This window comes from Leptonychotes weddellii, chromosome 3, assembly GCF_054177405.1.
Source record: "Leptonychotes weddellii isolate Sample4059 chromosome 3, ASM5417740v2, whole genome shotgun sequence".
NCBI classification, from domain to species: Eukaryota; Metazoa; Chordata; class Mammalia; order Carnivora; family Phocidae; genus Leptonychotes; species Leptonychotes weddellii.
In genome coordinates, this window is record NC_138371.1 from 132,474,815 (window position 1) to 132,491,920 (window position 17,106).

The 17,106-nt window shown below is 32.8% G+C and overlaps 1 protein-coding gene and 1 long non-coding RNA gene across 3 annotated transcripts in view; one reads left to right on the plus strand and one right to left on the minus strand.

The window, feature by feature from the left end:
* Window positions 1-17,106, plus strand: part of PCDH17 (protocadherin 17) — a 99,376-nt gene that overhangs the window by 10,973 nt on the left and 71,297 nt on the right. The window lies entirely within an intron of this gene.
* Window positions 11,093-17,106, minus strand: part of LOC145720660 (uncharacterized) — an 8,534-nt gene continuing 2,520 nt past the window's right edge. The window contains exons 2-3 of the long non-coding RNA XR_014143805.1: window positions 14,664-14,762; window positions 11,093-12,253 (exon numbers count right to left, since the gene is read on the minus strand). This is a non-coding gene — a long non-coding RNA (uncharacterized LOC145720660). The remainder of the gene's footprint in view (window positions 12,254-14,663; window positions 14,763-17,106) is intronic.

Below are 17,106 nucleotides of genomic sequence, written 5' to 3' on the forward strand. Positions count from 1 at the left end.
AAAAAAAAAAAAAGTAGAGCCAGTTGTTCTAGAGCAGAGAAGAAGTTGAAGAACAACTGGCCTTCAGTGGACAATAGGTTGGAGTTTATGTAGATGAAGAGAAAAAAATTTTCATCCAAGTTTCTGATTCTTTTGGGAGGATGATGGGATGGCTGGAGGTATTGTGAGAATATATACCTTGATCCTGATGATGAAACAACCACAGGGGTAAGATGAGGCCGCTGGAACTGAACTCATGCCAGTTAGGAAGTAAAACTTAACTTCCTTATGCTGATAAGCCTTGCAATACACTCAATAGTGGGTAAATTCTTACAAATGCACCTGCTAATTATGATATTAGTCATTGCTCCAGAATGTATTCCCCTCAGTGATACTTCTGTTTAATAAATCCCACAGGGCAGTATCTTAAAGTCATATTTTAGTAAAGTCATCAGGGAAGTCGTTTTTTTTTTTTCCCCCTGTACTGAATTCCTTTAACCAATGACTGTATATTTGATAGAGAATGGCATAAAGTTCATTTTGCCCATCAGTTTGAAGATACTGTGACTTCTGCCACCCACCTACAAAACACTTTTAAAGTTCATCAGACCTACACTAATCTATTGTCAACCTATTTAAGTAGAGGAGACGTTGACAAGAGTTTCCTTCAGTGGTACACAGTATTTTATGGTTAGTCATAGCTTTCACCACCAGCTTTGACAGTGATATATTGCTATCCTTTAGTCTCCTGAAATAAATTATCTATAATAAAGAAGTCTGTAATGACATCAACATTCCCAGCTGTGACTAAGCAGAAGTTTTCTTGTGCTTCCTTGCTGCTGTAGAAGTTCAATATTTTTTAGGTAAAGCCAAAAAAGAAAAAAAAAAATAGACAAAAAGACAGATGCAAAATTGTGGGCTGTGTGGGTGGCATCTTTCCCTCGTATGCACAAAGTTCTTCCAGTGATAGACTGTAAAATCGGTTTCAGACAGTGTTTGAGAGAATCTCTTGATATACATGTGACACACTTCTATCCGTTCTGGTCTTAGTGACATTCTGATTACTGGTATTTGTAGGCCTTGCCCTGGATCTATTCCAGGCAGTTTTATTGTAGTGAAATGGCTCTTACAGTTCATTGAGCATCTAGCATAACTGTGCTGAATATGATTGGCGCGTTTGCATATATTTATTCAAAAAATAAGACAGTTAAACAGCATAATTATGGGAAAATGAATCATAACAATAAAAGACCATTTAAGTTAACAAGCTTTGTGATCAAAGGATAAATACAGGTTGGATAAATGAGACTTTAGATGTAACGAATCTACATAAATAGACTTTGGTTTGATTAGAGGAATAGAATATATTAAAATAATGGTATTAGAAATGCATTTTGTTTTAGTAATTTTGAAATATTTAAAGACATGTTATTTTCTTTATGTTTCTACTCAATAATATATTCAAGAACCATATTTATATTGGATGCAAAATGGGCAAGGTACAGATAAGTATAATCATGTAAGCTTGTTTGGCTCTGGAATACACTCTGAACAGTATTTATTATTTTTTAAACTTATAATGTTTTTGATTGATTTTTAATTATTGGAACACATTAAAGGGACCATATAAAGGACAATTTCTTGTTTACTCTCTTTATCAGCTAAAAGCAGCCTTTGTAGAATTTGAAAGTGAGAGCATTAAAACTCTATTTCAAGTTTTCAAAGCTATAACTTTATAATTGTTTTTGTAGATACATATTGTTTTTAAGAGACACTAGTTACATGTTTGTAAATTATATTAATGCATAATGTGGATAATTCAGAAAAATTCCAATGCTATTTTGGTGGCATATATATATATATTTTTTAATAACAGATTTAACTTACAATGTGACTAAATAATTTCTTTTAATAAGTATGGTTCTTTAGATATATTTTCTTCAGCTTCTTTTGGTGATAACTTTTAAAAAATATAATTTAGGCATAAGTCAGCAATTGATATACCTCTTTACCAGTATTTCTGCCTGAATCATTAATAATCACTGCTGAACAGTGATTGGATTACAATTACACCTAGAATTTTCATGCCCTCCAATTCAATAAAACTCAAGTTGAAATATACACATATTTCCTAAATTCCAATAGCTTACTTTTATAAAGTGGAAATGCAACAGGTATTTTATTATAAGCAGAAATGGTCACAGTGGCTTAAATATCTTTCTTATTTCTATAACCCAATTTTACACTATCACTGTCTTAGATAAATTCCTAAATATTTATTTGCCACTTGCATCAGTTTTGAAACCTAAAATGATAGTTTTTACCTTCAAGATAAATATCTTTTCAATTCACAGGCCCCAATATAAATGCCTTTGCTTAAATCTGTTTATTTTCTTTTTCACATAGCATAATTTATCAGAGTAAATGGAGATTGTTTTATGACTGAATATTCAATAGATTTTTTTGCTATTTCACCAGAGCAATTCCAATATGCAGAACTGATATCTATAAAAGAAATTCACCTACGATTACCATGAGAAGCATTTTCTTACCAGAGTGTAAAGTGGCCAATATGTGCTTTATTGCCAATATTTCCATTTCAGTGGATGATATGACAATAAGAAATTAGAATGTTTGAGACATAATATAATTAAAATCTCAGCAAATTTACTAAGAAAAAATATTATCATTTAGTATTTTGGGGGAAAAAAAAGGGAGTTAGTTCCAAAAGGGGTATTTTCCATCTCAAACCTGATAATTGCTTAATGATACATCTTTGTATAAACATTTGTTAGAAAAGCTTTCCAAACATCCTTAAAAATTATTTGCTTTGATTTCCATGGTTCTGTCACCAAAAATAGAATATTGTCTAAATATTGGTGAATTCTATTGTGGTGTCTTCTTGAGACACAAAAGTCTTGCTTTCTATTTTGCTTTTGCAGTTTTGCATCTATTTTAAAAACATTTATCCCAAATCAACTTATTGCATTAAGAATGTGAAAAAGGGGAGTTATAAGTCATGAAAAATAAAAGAGAAATCAATCATTTATTTTTATTATCATTATCATTAAGATGGAATTAAAGATTACATACAAACTTATCTTCATATAATTTCAAGGCAAGACACTTGATTGCTTTATTTTTATTATTATTTTAAGCTTTATGTGACCTCCTGTTACATTAACGTATTTTGTTTTGTTTTAAGTCATTACCTAATCTCTTATTTTAATCTTGTTTGATTAAGAAAGTTTGGAGGTACACTTGATAATTGAATCTTACTTGGCATGGTATGCCTGGAATATGTTTGCAGTTTTAAAAAACAATAATATGTTGGTGCTAATGCATGAATCTAAGTGTAGAGTAAGATAGCAGGTTATTGAAATTATGTGTGTGTGTAAGAAAAATAACAAACATTTTAATACAACAGATTGAAATAAAAAGTCTATAACCTTGCACTTTTAGCATTGGCAGATGCACGGATAATAGTAATTATTAGCTACATTTCCAGATCCTGACCTTCTAGGAAAGCTACTATTTATCTCTAGATGGTAATAAGGCAGGAAATATGTGAACTATCCTATTACACAAATCCCACTCAGAGGAATTTCTAAGGGTTATTGGCAAAAGCCTATTCTACAGTGTGGCCCTGATATCAGATGTGCCAATATCAACAAACAAAGCTATATGCCTAAGTGGAGAGAAACTAAAAGAATTAAAAGACAAGGAATACATTTAAGGAGAATTTCTTTTTTCTGGTTTTGAGCATAAGACTTTCTACGATTTTTTTTTATAATCAAGACAATTACATAGTAATTTGGGTTAGAATGCATGCCCAGTTCCCCATCTCAAAACCCAATTTGTTACCACCTGTGGCTATTTCTATTAAAAAAAAAAGAAACATAATTACTATGAGTCTCAGCAGTCTTAGAGTAAATTTTTGCAATTACAATACCTCCCTCGGGCAGATGTGTGAAAATGGCAGATTAATTCCTGCCAGGATCTTTCTGTTCCTCGTTCATTTTTAGGTTTGGTGTTCCTGCTTATTAGAGTGGCTCTGTTTGCTCTGGTTAAAGGTTATGTCAGTGTTTCCATAGTAAATCTCTAGAAATAAAGATCCACAAGTCAGCCATTAAATTTTGCCTTAGGCGAAAAGTTGACATGTAATGCTTTAGCAAAGGGGTAGATAATATTTTCCATCACGCTCCTCTGTTGCCTGATTAAGTTTGAAGTACATGGTAGTAGGACCATTTGGCAGTGTTGGAAAAAGCAGGACAGACTGGGAGGTAAAAAGGAAAGTGCAGTCTTTTGAACTATAAAATAATATTTAATCAGCAGAAGTCAGTGCAAGTATTTTTTCTTCTATGCTTCATCCTAAAGCTACATAATGCATAGGAATTTTAAAGAGCCATAATAAAGATATTGATACTGGGATGACTAACAAGAGATTTAACACCCTACCTATTTCCATTCATTCCTTCTTTGGTTGTGGTATGTATACTTTGTTTCTGTAAAGATCTAATTGTTCTACACACAAAATAATGAATATTATTAAATCTCAACAGTTTTAAAACTCTAGATCAATGTTATAACTATTAGCAAAGCTAATTTGTCACAAAGCAGCTTAAATAGCTGAATATTGGAGGACAGGGACCATATAACATCTTGCTTGTCTCTGTAGTTGGGAGAACCTAGCATGGTTTCTAATACATAGTAAGGACTTAAAAATATGGATTCTTTATAATCCTCTGATCACTGATCAGATATGAGCTGGAGTTTAGATCCAAACCTAGAAATTACAGAGGTCAAAGTCTAAGATATTATTTATATAAACATCCTGGTAAACAATTTATTTGAAGGTGGCATATTTTGATAATTTTTATTTATAATAGTTACCTTCTTAATAACTACAATGAAAATTCCTATACAATTATATTGATACTATTACAAGTTCATGGGAAAAATGATCAAAGTTCACGATTATGAACATCAAACTTTCAGTGAATTTGTTTTTATATATACACACACATACACACATAAAAATGTGTCTACATTTATATATATATGTATATGTATATATATATATATATATATACTGTATCTCAAGAGCAAGTAGTGTTGGTAAGAGTATATCTTTTGTCTTTTGTCCTATTCCTTGATATGCTTTATAAACTGCACAATTAAAATGTTATGTCTCTTTGTTAAGGCTTTAAGAATCATACAGCTCTAGTAAATTATTAAGAAAATAATGTGATTATTTTATCTGTGGGACTTTTTTAATGAAATGAAATTATAGATAAACCATAAATAGTAATTTTAGGATTATATTTATTTGTATTTGTTAATATATAATTTTATGATTTAATCACTTTGGTACCAACCATTTGCCATCTGATAATGGGAAAAGAATATCACCGTGGGCAATAACCAATGTGCATTATAATAATAATCCAACCTACAAAATTTTTCTCAAAATTTCAGAATCTATTTCACGTAGGTGGTATGAAATTTTTATGCACATATTGAGGAAACATAAGCTAAGCATTTATATAAACAGTATGTTGCCCATTTCAGTATTGTTATTTAAAACACATCTACAACCTACAGAGTTATTCAATCCATAATCATAAATTCACTTAATAAATAAAAAAAATTAAAAAGCTCTTAATTGAAATAATTCACTACTTTTAAGCTATTCTAGGACTTAATTACTATTTATCTAAATTTTAAACTTTAACTGCAAAATCCATATCAAACAATAAGGAGGTTTGATAGAGTAAAGTTTTCAAGTAGAATGAGCTTTCAAACCGTATTAAAAATTTAATTCTCTCCACTTGCCATATAGTTGGGATACAAAGTGAAAGAAAAAATAATAGAAAGGAGCATAGAAATGCAAATTTAAGAAGTTTAGGATTCATTGTCAGTTAACATTCAAAAACAAGAGAAAGACTTTCCGAAAGTTTTAAATGAATACTATATAAGATAAACCAACAAATAGCAAGTTCTCAGCGGGGACATTTAAATCCACAATTATCCAAACATTGTAATTTGAGCACCTCTGTAAATTTACTCTGAAATATTTGGCATTTTGGGGAAAGAAGGCCTAGCAACAATGGGTGCTGCTCTCTCCAGAGGATGCCAGGCTGGTCTTGCTTTCCTGTCACTAAGAGAAGCCTGAGTACTGGGAGCAGATACCCTCTCAGAAGATCAGAAACTAGGCCTGTAATCATCCATAATCTGTCTGAATTTTACTCATTTCTCTGAATGTGCTTTTCTTGAACTATCATACATGCTTTCTTTAAAAAATACAGCTTAGAAATCTACTGGAAATATGACTTCTAAACAATGTTGGAAAAAATGTGAATGTCCAATAAATATACCAGGTTTTGTGCATTTATATTAGTCTTCACATAAAGCCATAAAATCTGAAAATATATTATTTGTTTAGAAATTTCAAAAAGCTGTTTAGATATTTGAAAATTATCATCAAAACACAGTTTGAAACAAAAGGAAGAGAATTATTATTTATGTCTTATGCTGACTTGTTCTGATTGTTTTCTTCTTATTCTTTTCATCTGGTCTCTTTTCTGTGATATCCATTCAGAAAATATATTTTTACAGGGATACTTTAAGAACATTGTACATTTACATCTAATGTAAATACTTTTAAAGAACTCAGATACCGTTTTTTATCACCTTAAGCTGTGTTTAACTATATGTACATTCAGACCTCAGATGCCTATATTTGATTCCTATAGTAGAGCTATAGAGGGGTGGGTTGAATTTGATAAGGGTTGGATTAAATAATATTATGTTTAGCATTATGAAATGCATTTAATAGATGAGAAACTTTTGTTTATTAGTTAAAATAAAAAGCTTTTTGGATTTCCTTTCATCTAGACTTTAAGAGATAACATATTGATTTCTTTTATATAAAAGCAATAAATTGCATAATTCCTTCCTTTTATTCTTTGGGCAGGGATGTGCTCTACTGAGATATAGTAGAGATAAAATCCTCCACTTGCTGTTCCTAAAACAGAACATTTAATTTTTTTTTTTTGAAGTAAACTCTATGCCCAACTTGGGGCTTGAACTCACAACCCTGAGATCAAGAGTTTAACGCTGTACCAACTGAGCCAGCCAGGTGCCCCTAGAACATACAATTTTTTAACCACTTGATAAACCTTCTTTATATATTAAGCTTATGCAGGTCAGAGAAACAGACTAATATATCAGTTTATAACATAAGGAAAGGAAATTTATAGTTAAACTTACTCAACAAATACCTTTGAAGTATTTTCATTACAATTTTCCTAATGAGCCTCAGTGAACTTGGGCTTCATTTTAAGTACTCATCATTTAACTAGAGAAGTCAGATCTCCCAGGACACATCTGTTATTTAATGATATTAGAGTTTGGGTTTTGTTTGGTGTAAATGTAGGATGGTGATGGAAAGGCACTAGGGGTAGGAGAGGAAAGGAGCTCTGATTCAATATCCCCAGGTAATATGATATAAATAATTGGAAAATGGAGATATCATTTCAGTTGGTTAATTGTAATAAACCCATTATCTTGTTAGAGCATTAAGGTAGAATCAACATGTTGGGAAACAGATAAAAGGTGCATGAAAGCATTTAAAATTCAATCATTAGGTTTCATTGCACCCATCTGCTCCCAGGAAATATAATTGGAAATTTGATTCATTGACCTTTAGCTGCCATTTTGGACCACAGTTTCAAAATCTATGTTTTCAAGTTGGACATTTGAAGTTAATTTGATAAGAGCCATATTTGGTACATTTTTAACCCAATTACATTTTTGAACAAAATTTGAAAACATAAAATCAAGCCTAATGGGCTGGTGTATATTTGACAAAGAGTCAGCATAGTTATTTAATCCTGGATCTGGTTAAAGCAACTGATGTTCAAATTCATTAAAGTTTCGATTAACTAGAGGGACTGCTGAAATTTTTACTGTTATTTTATGCACGAACTCCTGCCTCTCATTAATTATTCTCTGAGTCCATATTATACTACTTTATACTTACAACATCCAGTTACTCTAAAGTTATATACCATGGCACAAGAAAAAAAAAAAGCAATATTTAGTACTTTAGGTGGTTATCCTGAATTTTAAAAATTTTTGCACCTCCCTCAATCCTTTTTTGCCAACGTAATAGGATGCCACAGAATCTTCCCCAAATATTTCTTGTCTTCACTCAGAAGAGTGATATATGATAAAATTATATGCCTAACACAAGAAATACATTATGTAAATTGATCATCATTTCTTGTCAGCATTTGTGTATTGCTACGCTCACTGAAGTTCATGTAACTTGGAAACGAGTCATGATTAGACAGGTGTTTCTTCGCCTATGAGATCAAATTTCTGAAATATTTATATAGTGATGAGCCAGATGTACACAGCTTAACCTTGTAATCCCATTTCACAGCTTTTCCAAATACTTGGAAACTTGTTAAGTAGGAAACTGATTATTTTGGCAGCATATCTCCATTAATAGGATTCAGATCTTCCTTGTTTACAAGCCAGTGCTGCTAATACCATCTAGTATATTAAATCAACAGGGAAACTGAAAAAGTAGAATCCATCCAAGGGCTAATTGACAGGGAAGTCTTTTCTAAATCTTTTTAATGTGTTTTTTATTGACTGCGTAATATCAGAACACACATAGCGCAGGTGAATGATGTAACTGTTTGGGATACTATGTTACTACCAGTTTGGAATGAAGCAGTTACATCTCAGACTCTCCGTGCTTCTATTGTAATCTTGATATAAGCCACATAAGACCATGCATCCGCTCTTTACAAATATCCCTTTCAATATCATCTCAATTGGAAGGTTTACTGTCATTTGACATGTGAAATTATTTTAAATGCACTCATCTTTTGATAAGAGTAATGTACAATACAGAGTAATGTAATAATGTGTCATAATTTTCACTATGCTTATTTATTGGTTCTGCAATAATAGACGGAGAGCTTATTGTTATGCTTTCAGCCTGAGCTATTTATGTACTATGCTACTAGGTGCACTGTTTCATATTGTGATGTTCTGTCCTCTTAAGAAAAGGGGTATCGGGAACCTTAAATCAAATTAGGCTACAGGAAGAGTTTTATACTTTGTCTTTTTTATATTATGTGGATAGCTTTTATAAACTACCTAACTCTGCTTGAATAAACTCATGGTCCTTCAGAGACAGGAAAAAACCTATTTTTTCAAACTATATATGACAACCTGATTCCGTTCTTAAAAGAAGGAAGGAGAAAGCAGGCTATCAGAAAAGGGAAAAATTCTTCCATTTTTTTCACTTCTTTTTGGGAAAAATTATCTACTTTGTGTTTTATATTCATACAAAAATGTGCCTAATGTACATATAAGCAGGGCACATAATATTTAAAAAAAAACATAGAATTAAGTAATCTATAAAGAAGAGTTTTTTAAGGACAATGGAAAGGTAAATATATGAGATTTTTGGACCCTTGGTTTTTGTGCTCCATGACAGGTATTCTAAAGATGAAGCTGCTCCACTGAGACTGTGCTTCTAGACCTGTGTAGTTGAGATTCAGGCACTGCTAGTCTACTGCCTTTTGGATTTCAACTACTCTAACATTGAACTTGTAGTCGGCCCCCAGGGATGAATTGGCTACATTTGACTGCAAGGCCAGTTACCTCTTTCCTATTTGATTTTCACCAAATCAATAGTTTCCCTAGAAGAGATTTTACTGTTGGGAATAACAACAACTCTTATAAAACTCTTATATGCAAAAAATCCAAGTTTTTGCATTAAAATAATTTCAGATTTTTTTGTGCAGTATATGCATCTTTGAGTTTCTCTCTTTTTTCCCAAAATTAAATGATTATGTTTTTATTTATTTATAGTCACTATAGTCATGTTTATAGTCATTTTGTATTTTAAGAAGAATTTTTACTGCAAAACCTCTGCTGAAAATCCATACCTAAAACAGCACCTGGTGTATCATAAGAACTTGTTACATATTTGTGGACTGAAAATAGAGAAATTTGCATTTAAAAAGTTATAAAATTGCTTATAATTCAGTACTCAGAGGGGGCTATTGCTAACCTTTTGTTGTTCGGATCCACAGTCCCTTCTCGGACCTGAACTGATCTAAGACTATTTTTAACCTTTACTTGTTCCACTTAGTGTTAATATGAACATTTTTTATTGAAGAAATATTAAGGTGTTTAAATTTGAGGTATTGTACCATTCCCTGCTGGGATGGGTAATACATGACATGTACAACAAAATGTCATTCTGAAATATGAAAGAGTTAGGGATTACAAAACATGTCTGAGTGCAAGGATTTTTAACAAGGGATCGTAACCTGTCTATCTTCCCATGCTGTGAAATGCACACACATGCACGACACACAACTAGATTTTTTACAGGTATATACTAAACATAATATCTTACGCTGCTTTTTGCCTAAAATTATATAAATATATCATAGATAGACATCATTCCATGTCAGTGATGTAGTTTCATATTATCTTAACAATGCTGGAATTCTGGGCCAATTAATGGATAATTCATTTAATCAGTTACTCCCTGATTGACAATTTGAGTCTTTACACTGAGACTCAATTCCCAAGGTTCTTGGTTAAAAAAAAAAAAAAAAAAAAAGTTTTCAGTCCAGAGCAAGTTGCTTAACTTTTTTTTCTGTTTTCTTATTAAGTGTGATACTATTTGCTACTCATAGAGCTATCATAAGAATTCAAGACAAAATATAATTATGCATATAAATGATATAATCAATACTAAATGTTGAATAACACATATGGTTATTGTTGTTGCTTACAGCAGATGACATAAAACATTGAAGCAGTTAGGGTACTGATATGCAGGCATATTTTCCATAAAAACAATATTTCAGTTGGCCCAAATGTTAGCAATTGTACAAGAGTACAATTTCATTCCAGAATACTTACGATTATAAAAAAGTAATTTTACTGGAATGCTAATTTATTTTATCACAAATTTCCATTTTGACCTCTCTAAACCAGGATTGGTTTTTTGGATTTTGCTTTAGTGTTAAGTAGACATTTTAAAAAGTGACCAATTTTTGATAGACCATCTTCCAAAAAAATAATTTCCAGATATTTTAAACTTCTTACACAACCAAAGTAAACTTTGAAGTGGAAAGATGTTATTAAGTCTTCCTTAAGAACTGTGCTTTTTTATTCAGGGAGACCTTGTGGGAAGAAAAGCTCACACTGGGTAGAAACTGAAGAAAAGTTTCTACAAAAGAACTGTTGTATGGCAATGAATACCAGAAAGTTAGAGACATATGATAACATCTGATTTCATTTGCACTTCTTTTCATTTGAGAAAACTGAAGCACAAAAATGTTACTCACATATATACAGCTAGCTAGAAATAGAGAATTAATGTCATCTGACTCAGAGTTTAGGGTTTTTGTTCCTATACCAGTTGGGATATCATGTTTGACATGCATTTCTATTGAGGTATCTATGGAGTATGAAACATTGCGTAGCATGAATAATTGCTACTGTGAGTTACTACAACTTAGTTCCTGGAATGCAGGTCAATTTGGAAAAGAATTCTTTAAGACCTCCATATACAAAGCTTCAGAAACTCTGCTGGGACCTATGTACGTATGACACATTGTCACAGGATCTGACAACCAGCAGTAGCTTCAAGAGGTTCTGTAAGTTGGTCCAATACAGTGAAAATACATCAAAAACTAATGATGTGATATATGGTGATTAACATAACATAATAAAAAAAATAAAGTGAAAATATTGCCAAATTTTGGAGACTCCAGAAGCAGCCCAGGATCATCAGATTTGATCATAGAACTGGCTTTGATTCTTTTATTTGAATCAAAGTTGTCCAGTAGACCTCATTGCTTTTATCTGTGTTTAAGATGATTCAGAGCTGAACAATTACAGGAACAAAAGCCATTCAAGGGGGTGTGACCTGGTATCAGAACTCAGTAGGGAGCATTGATTAACAAGCATTATTAGAATGAAAGTAATAAATCTGTAAAATACATCAGACAATGATAAATAGACTAGAAAGCAAAGCATAATACACACAGAAGGAAGATGGATCATTACAGCACTTGCAGGCTTTTTATTTGAAAGAGTGCAAAATTTTAAGTCAAAAGAAACTCGTTCCTCTTACTTACTCATATTGGGATCTCCAGCTAGCCTTTCATGAATTCCACAGGCCTCAGTTTCTCCATCCATAAAATAGAAATTATAATGGTTCCAGCTGGTGAGGTTGAAAGGAAGGAATAGATTTGGAGAGGTTGAGAAACAATGACAAAAATCAGCATGTAAAAAACATAAGGAAGCACAGGAGACAAAGGACCAAGAACAGAAGAGTTCTTTTCTCTGGGAAAGAACAGGTTACTTACTCTTATTCTAAGTACACTCTAGAGGAACTTGTAATACACTTCAGGAAACTTAATGTGTCTAAGTGCATTTTGTTTTCAGGTGTTCCCGCGATGGTACTGTTTCCACAGTTTTAAGTAGTTTGGGATTGAATATAAACATGCTACAAATCACCTAACATTGAAATCCACTTTAAAAAAAAAAATGAACAGTTTTTCCATAAGGCACCTTCCAAATACAAACTCTGTGAGAGAAGTCTGTCCCACAGAGGATGAAAATGACTTGTGGTTTGTTTTTTGTTTTTTGTTTTCCTTAAACTATGACCTAATTAAAAAGAGTGCTTATGTGAAAATGCCTCATTAGTATTTTATCTACAGGAATGAATAGAGTGAAAATTTTAATTTTAAGGTTAAGAACTGAGACTTAGTTTTTCTAAGCCAGGAGCCTGCAACATTTTCTGTTAAGGGTGAGATAGTAAATATTTTAGGGTTTATGGGCCATACGGTCTCTGTCACAACCACTCAACTCTGCCATTGAAGCATGAAAGTGGCCATAGATAACATATAAATGAAAGGGCATGGCTGAATTCCAATAAAACTTGATTTTCAAAAATAGTGGGCCACAGGCCAGGGTTCACCAGCTATTTTTATAAGGCATTACTAATTGTTAACATTTCTTCATTTCTTTCCATTTGTGTATTTTTTTAAAAAAACTGTACCATGTAAATTATAAATAGTCTCTAACAAGATCAAGGTATTTGTCCATTATTTCAAAATTAGATATGGAAGAATGCAGGCCTATTATCTCATGAAACAATTGTGTAGGTAAGACTGCTGCTTTTACTACGGGAGAAAAAATTCTTAGAATTGAAGTCTCCAAGCAAAGAAAGCTGGGGATACTTGAATTAGGTATTAAGTGTCAGTCTGATAAAGAGTAGAGATAGTTCATTTCATTTTGTGCTAATGTTTAATTAAAAATCTGTTAACATTAGTAAAGACACTTAGCTTTATTTTAATTTCAGGTATGAATGCCAACCTAAAATAGACTCTTTCCATTGAATCATACATTTTGAATGTGATACTTATTCCTGTATTTCAGAGGGAAAATGATAAATATTCTAGTAATCTAATAGTCATAAATTTGATTAATAATTAATTTTTTTCCTTCAAATTTAGGAATGCCTTTTACTTTGTAATAGTCATTTCGGAGGACAGGTCTTCCAAATTCTTTGTATATTATCTCCTAAATTTTCATAATTTTTTTCTCACATTACTCTTCTTTCTCAAACCAGAAATCAAATACAATGGATAATTTTTTTGAAAATTTAAATTTGATTATGATTTTTGTTATTTTGGAAAGCATAGTAAATTATCTTTGAAACTCATGCAAAAGACTGGGGGCTTCAAAATTCCCTCAAGGTATTCACTAACTATTGTAAAATATGCTGGTTGGTTAGCTGGTTGCCTGCATTATTGCTTCTAAAGAGTTAAAAATTCTCTATCAAGAGTTGGAAGAAGGAAAAATGAGAAAGGTGTTGCATCATTCAGTTTCACCTTGAATTCCTTCTATTTTTTTAATCCTATTAGGAACTGGAATATACCTATACAGGTGATGATTTGAAAGACAGATGCAAAATCAGACAGGAATCTGATCTTGCTGATAATTTTTTCATTTGCAAAATGAATTATCTGGATAATAATTGACTTTATCTTATGATTAAAAATTTAATATTTGGGGGAGGAAGACTGGTGAACTGTGTGTATCAAAATCATTGCATTTATAATGTTTTTAATTTGAGTGTATTTTGAAAAAATAAGCTGATGAAATGGATAACAGACAGATGTTTTGGTTCACCTTTTAAATTAGTTATTTGTTTTTTTTGGAATTTTACATAATGATTGACTAAATGTAATATCTTGAATTTCTTCTTATACACTTTAAAAGGTAAGTGTTCAAAAGTGCCTATTTTGACAATTTATATGACTATCATGATGGTAAGTAATCATACAGTTAAATCTACTGCATGCATTAGAATATTTGGTAATAAACGGCCATTATTACCTTTTTATGTTATTGGCCAAAGGAAAAGAAATCTAGTTATTGGAGTTATACATAATGTTCAGCATATTCAAATAATTTAACATGCAAGTGTAAAAAGGTAAAAGTGCAGACTTTTTTAATGAGTTGTCTTATTATTAGGGGGATAGTAGCACTCTTTTTTCTTAGTGCGTAACAATAATTTTTAAAAGCACTTCAAGGCAAGTTACATTAATTTCTCATTAACTTACTTCTGAAAATATTGGGATGGAGCCTTATTTTTGTCTGTGTCTTAGAGAGGCAGTGCAGCAACTGACTGGTCCTGGCAGTCACCGGCAAGGGTTATTGTTCTGCAACAAATCGGTTATATGATGGGTAACTTTATGAAAATTAGTTAGCTGTAATTTCTCTGTTAAAGAAACCACATAGACAGTAACACTATTATGTCTTCTAGGGCAATTGGGAAGAATGAATAATAAATATCATTAATACATACAAAACAGTATACAGCATACTCCAGGCCTCCTACCCCAGAAAGTGCACAATGACACGATTTACATAAATTTAGATTCAGTGCAGTAAGGTTTCAAAATAAGTCCATATTAGCTAAATGAATTAGACTGAAAACTGGTTTGAATCAATAAATCAATTTATAAAAAATTCCTTTTACTTTAGCAAGTTCTTTAACCCTAATAAAATAAGATTTTAAGGAAATGTATCTTGCAAAAGACTCGGCATTCATGGGGATAATAAGTAAAATCATAAGTCACCAATTTGTCTCCCCAATTTGTCTCCCTCCCTTTTCTCTCTTTCTCTTCATATGTCAGAGTTCTAGGAGTTCAGACTTCTAATGACTTTTCATTGGCTACATATATCTTTGACTGCTTAGTTTGGAGGCCCATTTGCAGAGAATCCAGTTTTAGGTATTCCCTCCAGTGGGATAATCCTTCCATATTCTTTTTTTTTTTAAGATTTTATTTATTTATTTGAGAGAGAGTGAGAGAGAGAGAGAGCACAAGAGGGGGGAGCGGGAGAGGGAGAAGCAGACTCCCTGCCGAGCAGGGAGCCCGATGCGGGACTCGATCCCCGGACTCCAGGATCATGACCTGAGCCGAAGGCAGACGCTTAACCAACTGAGCCACCCAGGCGCCCCTCCATATTCTTAATAGAGACAGAAAAAGAGCATGATAAGAGGAAAGCAGAGGAGAGTCTTCTAAGACAACGTATCTGGCTGAGAGATGGCAAAAACCAACCAACCAAACAAATAAAAAACAGAAAGAAATAGAACTCCCAACCCCTCCCCGCCCCCCCACCACGACCACTACCATCACTGGAAGAAAAAGAAAAGACTAAGTATTAGCTAAGGTTGACATGGAGAGGCTGACTGTACTGAAGAGAATGGGTTAAGTGGAGATGTTGAAGTTAGCAACTCCAATTTTGGACTTTTTTCCCCTAAGACATCAACTCATGGCATAACTCTATGCCATTGCCAGTGAGAAAGCACATCTAACATTCTGTGGCACCTTGGTGGCCTACGGCCTCTAAGCTTCAGCAAATATCAAAAAAGAATGTATTCTCTATTTTGTGTGCTTTTATAAATAACAAATAGCACTCCTCTCACCTTTTGATTATCTCAATTTTCTTCTTTCTTGTCAAAGATGGTTTTCTTTAAGATTCATAAATTACATAATTAAATTCTGGCACACAAGTTATTATTAAAGTTATCAGTGTCGTTTACCAAAGAGTTAACACTTGCAAGAGCTTTTTTTTTTTTTCCAAGTTTTTATTTATTTATTTAATTGACAGAGAGACAGAGAGAGAGAGAGACAGAGAGAGAACACCAGCAGGGGGAGTGGGAGAGGGAGAAGCAGACTTCCCGCGGAGCAGGGACCCGGATGTGGGGCTCTGATCCCAGGACCCTGGGATCAGGACCCTGGGATCATGACCGGAGCCGAAGGCAGTCGCTCAACCATCTGAGCCACCCAGGCTCCCCGCAAGAGCTTTTAATATACAGCCACATTACTTTAAAAAAAAAAAAATCATCCCAGTCATCCTAATTGAGCAGTAGACTTAAAATGCTCGCATACAGGATGTGGCTGTTCTTGTCCTCTCATTTTTAATTCAAAGCAATGCTAGTTTTTGCTAAATGTGGTAAGAATTCCTTGTGTTTTTATTATGCCTTTAGTTGCAAAACACAAATGTCAACCACACTGTACTTGTATAAAAAGGATTATTTTGGAAGTCATTGATAAATACAGTTATTGCCATACCTCATGGACTTCCAAAATTCCAAAGCCATAGGTGCTGTCAGATAACTTTATAAGTGGTGGCTTAAAATGCTGTTGCAAAAAAAACCAAAAACAAACAAACAAACAAACAAACAAAAAATAATTAAAATGCTGTTGCCTACTTCAGCAACGTAGAAAGAACCACACCATATATTCTGTTGAAGGCAAAGCTATCAGAAGCAATGTCGGTATGAAAAGGCTTAAAGTCGCTGTGAATTGTGCAGGACTGTTGAATCTCAGATCTGTACCTCTGAGACAAATAATGCAAGATATGTTAAGAAAAAAAAAAGAAGAAGAAGGTAGCGGGAGGGGAGGAATGAAGCGGGGGAAATCGGAGGGGTGGACGAACCATGAGAGACGATGGACTCTGAAAAACAAACTGAGGGTTCTAGAGGGGAGGGGGGTG